This window comes from Haemaphysalis longicornis, unplaced genomic scaffold (genome assembly GCF_048455015.1).
Source record: "Haemaphysalis longicornis isolate Haplotype H1 unplaced genomic scaffold, Haemaphysalis longicornis Haplotype H1 scaffold_3, whole genome shotgun sequence".
NCBI lineage: Eukaryota > Metazoa > Arthropoda > Arachnida > Ixodida > Ixodidae > Haemaphysalis > Haemaphysalis longicornis.
The window spans coordinates 157,312,809-157,325,966 of record NW_027526335.1 but is presented as its reverse complement, the minus strand read 5'-3'; the positions used below and the strand labels follow the sequence as shown (position 1 = coordinate 157,325,966).

The following is a 13,158-nucleotide window of genomic DNA, read 5'->3' as shown; positions in this document are numbered from 1 at the left end:
CAAGTAAATGCCAAGCGTTCCCATGCGCGTGCCTTGTGGCGACCGCCCAGCGTCTCCCGTGCACGTTTCTCAAGGGAAGCATACCCTACAATGGAGAGGTGCTAAGATTGACCGAAAAAAATTCCAGCTTTCGCCGTAATCATGGCAACATTCCTCGTAACGATAAAGACTGTAGCGTTTGCCCTAATAGTGGCAACCCTTGCTGGGACCGAGAAAGACACCTTAAAGCGTACGCCCCCAAGGTGATGTCCCATGATTATTTCTTCCAAAAAATTGCAGTAAGCTCAGACTTAGAGCAACAATGACGGACTACAGTGAAACCCGTTTATAGCGAACTGCAATATCCACTTAGATTAGTTCGATATATCCACTAGTTCGATATAGCCGAACCCGCCTATAACGAGCCGATCGTTACGAGTTCGCAATCAGCGGGAGCCCTGCCCCCTACCCAACTCCACCATCCTCGCATGCAGAAACAAACACATTAAAGTAGCCCTTACCACACCCAAAATATTCCATCTATTGCAGGTAATAAAGCTACTTTCTGCCCCAATTGCCTACTTTGCAAAAAAAAGCCGTAATTTTTGTTTTCACTTTCGTTTTGGCGGCTTCAGCTAGCATAGCATTCTCTACACGAAACATTGTTTGCACTAGTTCGAGTCCACGTCTTCCAAAATCGAAGAAGCATTGGCGGAGCACATCAACTGCCGAAAGCGCTTCATAACAAGCGTCGGATGGCTTTCACTTGCGACATCATCGGGAACATTGGCGAGCTCTCCCCACAGTTCACCAATGCTGCTGTCTTGGTCCGGACTCGCTGACTGTGCGGGTTCCATCGTTAGTCCCGCGCGTCCGAAACAGTTACGGAAGGTGTTGGGCGTCACGTCGCTCCGTGCGAGGCGCAATGTCTCAGTCGCGGCTCTTGCTCCGTGGTCGCGGCCAATCCACATCTCAATCGCCGCTTCGAGACCATGCATTTCGGCGGCCATTCTCGGCGCACAGAGTTCGATATATCTGATGTGGACTTCGTTATAAGGAATATGTTTCCCATGTATTTCCGTAACTAAAATATTTTTGTTCGATATATAGATTAATTCGCTCTATCCGGGTTCGTTATAGCCGGGTTTGACTGTATAGGTCATTCAAGCAGCGAAAAAGAATCTAATCGGCTGCAGTCGTGAATTTAAGCCTTCGTGATGGCTGTGAATGTTGCCTACAGTTTCGCTAATTTCATGTTTTACCCAATACTATGAGCTTCTTCATTTTTTATCATCAATTCAAAACAAAAAAAAACAATCTGCAAGCGAGCTGCGTAAAGAGTGGCTACAGATCATCGAAAAATAAATGTGGCCCAAGCGAGATACTTGCACGCTATGGACGGCCGTTACTTTGCTTACGACACTTATCGAGGAACCGGGATATGATGGGATGTGTGATAATTGGGAGCAAAACATTTTAGAGCAACGTGCAAAGTAGATTCACTTTCATTGCTTAAGGGGGAAGCGAGCACGAAGCATGGGTATATAATGTGATCCATTTCTTGGGCTGACAAAAGATATCCTTGTGATTCACTAAGCCATAATGTGTTCACATTCTAGCTTCACAAAATCAAGTGTCAGGGACGGCGCACATGAAACATTTCTAGTCATCAATCGAGTTTTTTCTTCGATGCATGAAGGACCGTCACCATCCCAAACCTCTGAAGCAGTGCCTTCTTCAAAGATTGAGAGGTATCGAATAGAAAAATGACAGAGAGCCTTAGCACCAGCCATTTATACACATACACGTTTTGTGTTTAGCATATGTATGGATAAAACTGTTTAGGACATGAGTACTGGAAATAGGCTCCGCGAAGCCCATGTGCTCATAAGCGCAGCGTAGTGTACTGGGGCACCTCTGTAGAGAAGCTAAGAGTAGCAACTTAAAGTGGTTTCGGCAGCGCTGCTAAAGAAGATGCCATCTTACATGTCTGTAAACGTCACGGAGTTAATTCAATGATGACGACTGTTTATAAATAGAACAATAAAACAGCAGAGACACATAATCTACGTGATCATTACATATTTAGAAAAAACTTCTCACCAGAGCCAGGCTGTCGGGGTTCTTAGTCAGCTGCTCTTTCGCCAGGGTGTAGAATGAGCAAACGGGGATCTCGATTCCCGGGTAGGGAGAATACACAACCCTGTCGTCGATGCGAGCCTTCATCTCGTAGTTCCAAATGACCCAGACTTACTGCAGAATAAATATGATTCAATTAAATGCCATTCTTTGTTCTCGGCTTCTGCTTAAACAAAATGTCACGGCACATGCGGCCTTCTTCCATGGAACCACCATTGTAACATGGTAACCAAAGGGCAATGACCACGCGACTTCTTCATTTTGGTACCTTAAAACGTTTCTGTATTTTCACCTTTTGTGTATACTCTATATTAGCGTTCATGCGGAATATGTCACACACACCCTTAGAGCACAACAATGTAAATCAGAGATAACTCTTGTAGTCCCGCCTCAGCGACTCAGTTTCGCATAAATATTTCCACAACTTAACCAATGTGACAATACTCCGGGTATACAGAACAGTATTAGATCTTTGGTAAGCCCCAGTACAGTGAGTAAAATATTTAAAGAACAAAGATTACGAGAGGCATTTCAGTGTGTATTACTCACAATGACCGCAGCAGTGGGCAGAGATTGTGAGCTGCAGAGCAAACGGAATAAGGACAAGGCGAGCTGCTGAAGCCAGGGCAAAAACGGTAATGCCGCCTGTGTCATGACGAACACAACATCCTCATGAACTACCGACATTACAACTATGATTCAAGCAGCTGTCCGACGACAGCAATGGAAGCGCAGTGCAAGTTTCCTCTACTCTATATTTACCAGGTGCTCGCAACGTCCGTTAGGGCCGCGGTAGGGCCAGTGTGTTAGCACCTTTATTAACAGGGCAGCTGTGTAGCAAAATATTTGCGCATAATGTCCGCACTTTAAAATACCAAGGAAATATCGAGCGCCCGTCCACGCGTCCCTCCAGCGAACGTTGGTCAAGCAAAGTACACCCAGTTGGGTTTGACGGCCAACATTAGTCACAGGAAACCTTCTGCCTTTGCCGGAACGGGCCAACGATTGCTCAAAACAAGACGTAATAGCATACAACTCTCGTTCGTTCGTCCTCGTATCCTTGTCCGCATGCAACCTGTACCGTAGGACAGCTGTGATCGGAATGTCGAAGCTGCTGTAGGTGATCATTAACCTCACATGGCCCAGGCGCGGATACTTCGCACGGCCGAGGAAGAGGCCGCGCTTGGAAGGCTCGGTGTGCAAAGCATGCGCTAGGTACGATAAATCCCGCTGGCAGAGTGGTGTAAGAAAACGTCTGCCAAAACAATGAGCTCCATCTGGCCTCGACCAGAATAAGTTAATTGAAATGCCATGCCGCCGACGCCAACCACGACACCACAACCATAACAAATCTCAACTTCGTGCCCTTAAATATAACATACAACAGCTTCAACTTTCAATTCTTTCGTGTGAGTGCATTACGACACCGTATCGCGTGAGTGCATTACGACACCATTACCACCAGCTTACGACATCGTATTACACTCTCTATACTTTATTTGCCTTGTGGAAAACCTGGCAGCGTTTTACAATCGGCCAGATAGACTGACGCTGTCAGCAGCACGGTCACTTTTCGAGGGTGCAGCGAAAACATAGTACGACTCACCCTTCCCCGCAAACGCAGCTACACAAATGGAAAGAACGAAAGCAAACGTGGCATTCCATCTACTGCAGGCATACATCTCTATTGCGACAGATACATCGTAATTGGTAAGTGATGATAGACGATAAAACGTTGTAACACAAAACACTCGCAGGGGCTTTCAAGAGCAAGCCTTAAATTTATTATAAGCGAGGTGATCCCCGAACACGACATAAGGGTTAAGGGCGTATACGCATCCGCCTGCCAACAAGATCCCTTTTTGCCTCGGCGGCTTCGAACACTGTGTGGGAAATATAAGGTGCAATGTCCAAAACCCCTCATGCTGCCTCATGACGTCCCATCGGGCAAAATAACGGGACCGGGTTGTCGAGCCACCCATAAGCATACGGTGCGAGGAGCAAAACGTCAGCGTGAAGGAGCCGTAGAATACTTTTTTCCTGGATAAAATAAGAGCCCCTGTAGTTCAAATACAGCGAGTGAGGTAATGTTGCTTACCGCTGCCCTGAGTACCACGAAAAATCTTATTCGTCGTTCGTTTTCGAGTGGGCCACAAAGCAAAACGTGATCATGAACACCTTCATTATGCCTACTCCAGGTCCACAGCCTCTCTCATTGTCCTCCAAGCACCCCTGTCCTTCCGTGCTCGAGTCCGTTCTTTGCCTCCGAACTTCTATATGTCTCCCATCTATCGTGGTATTCGAATTAACCTTCTTCTAAACCCATCCCGCAACATCCGCTATGTTAAACCTGGTTGTCCACTCGTTGAATGTGTGAGACAGAGAAGGTTCCATATTCAAAGAAAGCAGACTGGTCTTCCCGCATGTTGTCGCGAGGCCCTGTAGGATTTTAGGGCCAAAGGAGAAAAGAAAGGAGGAATGCATAGAAGGGCGAAAAGAAAACAAAGTGAAGGTCACCTGTGGGAGAGAGACCTTGAGTGAGTAACGTCAAGATGGTTCCACATAGTGTGACAATATTTATTCCTACATCGTCTCAGCGACACCGATGTCGTGGAGGTAATGAAATGCGGCTAGCAATTTCCGCTGAGACGAGGTAAATGGCCACGGTCTCAGAAGCCATTTTAAAATTGGGAAAATATCGTTGAAGTAATCGATCTTCAATGTGACGTGGTTCATTGGTTGATTATATGCAGGACACTCCAGTAAGATATTGTCGACAGTTTCCTATCAATTGATGTTGTCCCATTCAGGGATCGAGGTGTGGCAAAGAAGATGTCGAAATTTATTGATGAGAGCTGCGTTTAGACGTCACTGATGGAGCAAGACTAGCTGACGTGAAAGTTGCTCTCGTTGCCTCATTGCCGAAGAATGATGTACACAAAGAGGGTAGAGGTGCTGGTTTTTTTGGGAGGGACGAGAAAATAGTTCTTTCCCTGAAAACAAGCTCCTTTGCTAATGTGAAGGCATCATGCTTTTGAAGAAAATGTTCCTTACGTTCCGCAGTCGTAATCTTTTCTTGGCAGCCTTGTCTGTTATTTTGTTGCATATGATGCCGCAGTACGCAGGGATCCACTCCAGTGTGGAACGCCGCCTAGCGACGTAGACTAGATGTTTAAGTTAGGCGACGTCCCGGCATATATGTGTGTCAGTGCATAAGCAGCTGTCACGTCGACGATTTTACTGCGCGGCCTTCGAATATGTAAAGATCACCCACTGTGCTGACGTCTGGCGGAGAATGTAGCGAAGTGCTTGGTTAATGACATGAAGTTCAGCCGATGTAGATGATTTTGCCCAGTCAAAACGGTATGAGAGTGTTTGGCCGGTTGGTGGAAAAAGAGCCCAGAAGGGATGCAGTCAAGCGTAGATAAGCCATCAATAAAAAGTTGGGTGTTGTGATGGCAGCTGCTAATATTTTAGAAAAGTGTTCATTGAAGGAGAAAAAATAGGCTTATTTTTAGCTGAGTCCCGGTAAACTAATTTGGTGCACAGGGACGGGAAATTCCAATGCGTGAAATCATCTAGCATGACTTGTCGTCTTTAGGGAGGTACGGAGATGCTTATACTATTATAGTTTTTGTGAAACTGGTATTTTCGGGCAATTGTACAAGACGGGCAAAAATGCGGTTTTTCTGTGCAGCCTCAAGTATATTCTATATGTATCCTGCAGTCTATGACCATCTAAAGGTAATCAACCAGCAACAGTGCTACAAGACGCGTTCAGGTTAACTGCATGCCCAACTCAAGCCCATTTCTACTTCATTATTTGAAATATGATATCAGCTACTCCCGTCTATTCCCTGATACAGAAAGCTCGTTTCCTGTTCCTACGTGTTATCCCAATCATTGTTGGTCCAATGGCCTGCTGAGCCTACCTAAGTTTGCTTTCCAGTTGTTTAGAAGGACACATAGTTTCCCCTCCATATGGCACTACGGGCGGAATACCTTGGTCGTATATTCTCTTTGCGTTTCATTTTTTGGGAGCTCCTCCCGAGTGAACCCCAGCCGATAACTGCTTTGCGGCGAATTGCTCCCTCGTTATTGGGCCAGCACTGAAAATCCTTCAGAGGTGGTTATATTCTTCTACTATTTCTAGCGTTTCCTTCATATGCCGAAGAGGGCATTTTCCACATGCATCACCAGATCCTCACGAGAGAAGGCTCAGGCCCCCCCCCCCCTAGTGCAGTAGCTGCCCCCCTCTTATGAGTGACCAACCGGATCCTCGGCCCTCTGTCCCAAGCCCCTGGGCACAACATGACCGAGGCGGCGGAGCTCACGCCAGCGACACAGGAGAGTGTGCTAAGAAGCGCTCGGTCCGGACAGGCATGTCTATACATTGGATTTATTCTTATTTACTTTTACCGTCACGGGCACCATGCTTTTTAATTGTAACACGACAACATTTTTCGGAAGTGTGCTGCTGCTGACTCCGTTACCATGGGTATGTCGTATGCAAACCTCAAATAGCTGAAATGTTCTCGTATATCTTTATCCTGGCGTTTTCACGGTTTAGCTTCCTGAACACTCCTCCAGACATGTTGTTGAAAGAATGGCAAGATGGTATCCCCTTGTTTTGCACCCTATCTGATCACGAATTTGTCGCTTTGCTTCTAAAGAAATATGCTCCCTACATGCATTTGCATGTCTTTTCGAGGACTTAGGTAGGTCTCCTCTATTTCGTCTGTCAGGAATTGTAACGCGAAAAATGTTACTAGTGGCCGCACCGCCACACTATCATCAGGGTGGCGAGTTGGGCGAGTTGGTGTACTTGCATCTTGGGGAACAGCGCGAACTAACAGGGACACAAAAAGAAAGAAGTGGACAGGACTAGCGCTGACTTTCAACTCGAATTATTGGAAAAGACGTAACTACTTATACATACACAGAATCCTCCTCCCCCACCACGCCACGTGCCCACACCAGCCAATGACATACTATCAAGACCAAAACCCTCCACTGTTGACAACGCACATTTCTTAACACAGGAACACCTTATCGCGACGACCGCTCCAAATAACCAAATTCTTTTTCGTGCAGGACAACTGATGTTTCACTGATACAATCTCTCCCCCCTTTTTTGATGTAGTATGATTCCATCAACTCTCTAGTACGCCTGTCCTTATGCTTAAACAGGATATCAGTCTCGCGGAAAAGCGCATAGCATCGGTGCTCACACGTGCGGCAATGTTCGGCCAGACGTTCGTAATCATCTTTTTTAAGTTTGTTGCGATGCTCCAATAATCGAACGTTTAAGCAGCGAACTGTTTGACCAACAGCTTAGAGTTGAAAGTCAGCGCTAGTCCTGTCCACTTCTTTCTTTTTGTGTCCCTGTTAGTTCGCGCTGTTCCCCAAGATGACACTATCATCAGCACTGTACATTCGTCATTAATGAGGTGGATGGGAGGGGGGGGGGTCTCACGGCTCTGTACGCTCAACCGCAAGGAGCTGGTCGCTCCGCGACATTTGGTGCGGACACCTTAGAAATGAGAGGCTCCGAATGACGGATCCGCATCCTTGAAAACAACGCGCCGAACTGACTACCTGCCGATAAAGTAAGCGGAGGTTTCAACGCGACTATGCACTGGTTGTAAGCTAGACCTGATGCTAGGCGAACTCATGTAACCAGAATCCCGCACGAGACGACACCACTCGTCGAGAGTGGCTCCTCTGACCAAAAAGCAGTAGGAAAGGTGACGAGCCGGCTTGGCGAGCCGCCACGAGCTTCGCGAGATCTACGCCCAGTTCGAGGACGCCATTCCTGTCGAACACCTTGTACGGAATTACGAGTCTGCATAATGCTATGACGACTGCTCGAGGCTCTGACTCGCCTTCAGTGGCGGATTGAGGACCTGGGCGTCTGAAGCACGCTGCAGGCTGTCCCTTTGGCGGCGAATAATTCTCCCGTTGCCCCAGCGACGGCTCCGCCCCTTATTAACACAGCTCGTCTCCGAATGCTGACCGTCACGCCTTCTCATGGGGACGTGTGTCAGTGGATGTCGTTCTGGGAGTAGTTGAACGTCGCGGTCCATCCGAACAAGACTCACCACGACAGAATCGATTTCCTACCTTCGAAATTACCCGGTAGGTGAAGCAGCAACAGCCATCGCCGGGCTCAAACAAAGGAGCCGTGCTACAGTATTACCATCCAGCATCTCAAGTAAACTTTCAGGGACAAGAGCCGTAGTATACACCGGCATTTAAAAACACTTCGCGACCTGCAGCATGTGACGTCTCCATTGGATTCAAAGGAACTGCAGAGATTGTACGACTGCGTTCAGCTGAACGTCAGCCGGGTGAAGGTTCTGGACTTCCCAATGAGCAGTTTCTCGTCTGTGTGATGCGAAATTCTCTTCCAGGTATTACCGAGAGATCGTCGAAGCATTACATCGACACGTTCGTTTCCAGGGGAAAGTTCTCTCTACGCCACCTTCCTCTTGTACGAAAAAAATCGCTATCCCGCCAACGGAAACAGCTTTTATGGTACATTCAGATCGAGCTCCAGGCGAGAAAGAGTGGGGTGCTCCGGCGGAAACTTCGACAGATTCAAACGACCCACTCCAACGTAACAGCAAGTCAACGTCGGTTCTGCACTCCTCTCAAGCATCGATGCTTGAACGTAATGAGTGCTTCTTTTGCAAATAGGCAAAGTACAACACACAGGCATGAAATGCTCCACAAGGGAGGTTAGCGCTTTAAAAAGCAAGACACACGACCAAAAATGGACAGGGCAGGCACTTGAATTTATCCACTTTCTGTCGGGTGTCTTGTTTTTTGAAGGGCTAACCTTCCTTATGATGACCGTGTACCAACTAGCCCAGCATAAAGTTTCATAAAAGGCTTTGTTGAGCATCGACGAAAAAATAACCGCCTTGCAAAGCAGAACCGATGCTATAGATGCACGACGGTGGGCCATTGGTCACAGTACCGCGGGCGAAATATATCGTGCAGGATATACAAGGTGAGACATGCGACCGTCATGTGCGACCCACACAATGCATTCAATGTGAAGAAAGGCAAGAAGCACACTGACCCGGCCTCCAATTTTTCGGTGCACGCGCAGGCCACCACGTCAGCGTCTACTTCCCTCACTAGCTACCAGCAGGACGAAGGAGTGCACTTCCAGAGATTCAGGTCTTGGGTCATGGTCATAACGGTACAAGGCACAGACGAGGCATTTTGGACGGTGCCAGCGAAGGTTTATTAAGGAAGACCTCGTAACAATTGGCGTCTGAAACGAGCAGTCTCGGCGTCAATTCCTTTCATGGTCAGTCACTTCTGAAGCGGAAAGGGAGCAATCGCTACGGGTCCAATAGGCAGCACGTTCGACGACACATTTGGCTAGCCGCTGCAGGGCCCTGTCCGCAAAGCGAGTCCTGTGCTTCACAGAACGACGGGAGTGACGCGTGCTGAGTGCGCATGGTATCACCAAACAACAGATCAAAACTAGACTCGTCACAGCATCCACGGGATGGACAGAGCCGCACTCTTACCCTATCACCTGACGTTGTATCCGTCGCAGAATACACCAAAGAAACTGCGTAAGCAAAGGGCTTAGAGGTACTCAATGGACGTCCAACTTTAAAAGAACCGACTTGGTCACCGAGAACACTCCAGGATTTACAGGTCGAAGGTTTAAACGATGTGCATACGCCTACGAATGATGATTGCGTAGCCAGCAATGGACTGCACTCTTCGCCAAAGGCTGGAGCTGCTTGGCTAGCCTTTAGAGCAGCGTGGAATTATTTAAATGGCTACCAGCACCGTCATCCCAGCAGGCAGTGTTTGTATGACCATCATCGAAACACGTCGGAAGCAACGTGGTTTCCAATTTGGAGCCGCTGGAAGAAAGCAAGTAGCAAGAAGCAACGGTGGCAGAAAAAGGCTCTTTGGGTTGAACTGGCCTGCGCAGTATCGTGGCACATAGAAGACTGGTGCTATGCTTAAGCCAGGAACCTTAAATACAAATATTCTTTTTCGACGCTATTCATGATGCTGGTGCTATGTCAGAAATTGTAAAGAGCAAGGTGAAGTGCCTGGCACATTTCGCCACACTATCATCATCATTTTACATTTGTTCTCGGTCATCGCCATTAAACGGGTTTGATCGGCCCCTTCTTAACCTAATTGCGGAAGCGGGACCGCTGAAATTCATTCATATTATGAATAAGGGCGTATGTGCGTAACAAAAAAAATCGGGGGACTCACGGCTCTGTTCCCTGCCACCTCAACCGCAACCAGCTGGTCGCTCTATGACACCGTGGTGTTTCATGCTCCCAGCACCGCTGCGGTGTGTATATAGTCGAACGGTTTTTCTTAGTCTATAAAAATGATGCAAGGCTGCTGTTTACCGAGGTAGTCATGATATCATCATCATCACCAGCCTATCTGTGCCAACTGCAAGGCAAAGGTCTCTCCAATTCTCCAATTACGCCGGTCCTATGCTAACTGCGACCAATTTATCCCCGTAAATTTCTTGATCTCATCTGCCCATCTAACTTTCTGCCGCCCCCTGCAACGCTTGCCTTCTCTAGGGATCCACTCTGTTACCCTTAATGACCAACGGCTATCTTGCCTTCGCCTTGCATGCCCTGCCCACGTCCATTTCTTCTTCTTAATTTCTACTAATATGTCCTTAACACGCCTTTGTTCCCAGACCCACACCGCTCTCTTCTTGTCCCTAATGTTACACCTATCATCATCCGTTCCATTACGCGCTAAGTCGTCCACAATTTAAGTTGAACGCTCTTAGTTAGCACCGAATTTTCTGCCCCGTAGGTGAGTACCGGTAAGATGGAGCTCTCATACACTTTCGTTTTAAGGGACAATGGTAGGCTGCCATTCATTATCTGAGAATGCCTGCCGAATGCACTCCATCCCATTCTTATCCATCGAATTATCTCTGCCTCATGTTTGGGACCCAGGGTCACAACTTGGCCTAAGTAGATATATTCGCTTACTACTTCCACGGCCTCGCCCCCTATCTCATTCCGCTGTGCTGTTCCGAGGTTATTGATCATTACTTTAGCTTTCTGCATATTAATTTTCAGGCCCACGGTTCTACTCTATTTGTCCAGTGCGGTAAGCATGCTCTGCAATTCCTCCCCCGAGTCTTAACAAGGCAACGTCATCAGCAAATCTGATAGATTTGAACCCGGATTTCTCAGGATTCGAAACCGGGACCACCGCTTAACCGGAGCAGTGGTGGTACCGGGTTCAAATCCTGGACCAGGACGAATTTTTCTTGAACTGCGAAGTTTCTGAGGAAGCTGTATAGCTTTCCTTGGTAGCCGTACGGCTGCATTCACGTGGATGTCAAACTTTCCTTTGCAGAAACTTACTCCACCTTGGGGATTTCCCCTAAATCTGTTCTCAGGTATTCTGCATTAACCCTTACTCCCACCTGTTCCCAATCCAATGTTCTGAATACTTCTTGTAAACATGCTGTGAATAACATTGGGGAGATTGTGTCTCTGTGTCTGACGCCCTTCCTTACAGGTATTTTACAGCTCTCCTTATGGAGGACGACGGTATCTGTAGACCCATTGTAGATAACCTCTAGTATTCTTACATAAGTCTCATCTACAGCATGGTTCCGTAAAGTACTAGTAACCACAAAATTTAACAATGCGAATGGCTGCCGCAAAAGAACAAAAATATCGTTCAGTAACTCAACAGGTTATTGGGTGATAATCTTGTGTTTTTGACAAATGTAATGAAAGGTGTTTATTACGGCGAACATAAAGTACCAACCCCATTTAGTTAGACAACTAGTTACTCTAGATTCTGAAGTTTCAAATCTCGTCGCAGTTGGATATGCAGTTTTGGCTGCACAATTCTGCATGAATATGTAAGAATATACTCATACATCACTGTGGGCAGTGCCGAATGCCTTCAGTGCAAGCATAATTGGAGAACAATCTGGTGGAAGTCGTTCAGAGCACGGTGTAGCATTCTCTGCTATATGGAGCTAACTCTTCACTGAGCAACACAAATATTTTGTTGCGTGCGTGGAAAGCACGGCGAAGAATTTGCAAGGTCGTGAGAATGCACACGTAAATAACATTTTGCAGTGTATTACGATGCCCGATTTATGAAGCTCTGCTTCATAGACAAGACTCCCAGCACGAAGGGTTTTCGCTTCACAGTTCTGGCGGCCAGATGAATCATGAACGCTGCCTTCCCGATTGTGTCATTAACACTGATGTAGCCAGCGAAATTAGCCTATTTATGCATCCGCCAACCACTGCAGTCCGACGAAGGCATAGGGAGACGTAAAGTGAGCAAATGTTTTAGTTATGCAGACTATAAGATACCCCTGAACCTTTTCTCACACAAGGCACCGAAAGGAAAGATAGCGGGGTGCGCTGTAACGACAATGGCAACAAATTGACCGTCGTAGGATCCGAGAAAAAAAATGTCATCGGTGGTGTAGCGTCGCCCAACGCAAATTGTCAGGCTGGCATCGCGATATGACACACCGCAGACCTTATTTTTTGATCCAATATTATGCTCGGCATCACGTTTGGCGTAATTTACAGATTTGGTTACGCTGATCGGTGTCCTGTATACATCGTGAGGAAGCGGACTCGCCGACAGTCTTTAAAGGATAGCCGATAACTATTTCGAGAAAGGCATGAACCGTAAATGTCATGCTACTGAAAATTTCAAGTGGTCGAAACTGGGTAAATGCCTCTTTGGAGCAAAGCACAAAGTTTTTGGACACCCTCTATTTCTGAAAAACTATTTTGTCGCTTTCGAATATTTTTCACACATCGAAAGTCGAACATGCAGGCCTTTGAAAACTCAAAAGTCTTCAATAATGGTACATTCAGTGAAAACGCTGAGAGAAGTAATATATAGCAAGAGCACATTTTAAAATACAGTCATCATCTCGCTTCATCGCAGGAAGTGCCACTCAGTACGTCGTCAACTACGGAACGGCATTCTCCACATTTGTCGGTAACCGGTGGCCGTTTTCTTTCT

The 13,158-nt window shown here is 47.0% G+C and overlaps 1 protein-coding gene across 1 annotated transcript in view; it reads right to left on the bottom strand.

Moving 5' to 3' along the window:
* The window catches only part of LOC144175501 (putative 4-coumarate--CoA ligase 1), a gene marked incomplete in the record, with an annotated part of 354,765 nt that overhangs the window by 331,276 nt on the left and 10,331 nt on the right, over positions 1-13,158 (bottom strand). The window contains 1 exon segment of the mRNA XM_077704581.1: positions 2,086-2,232.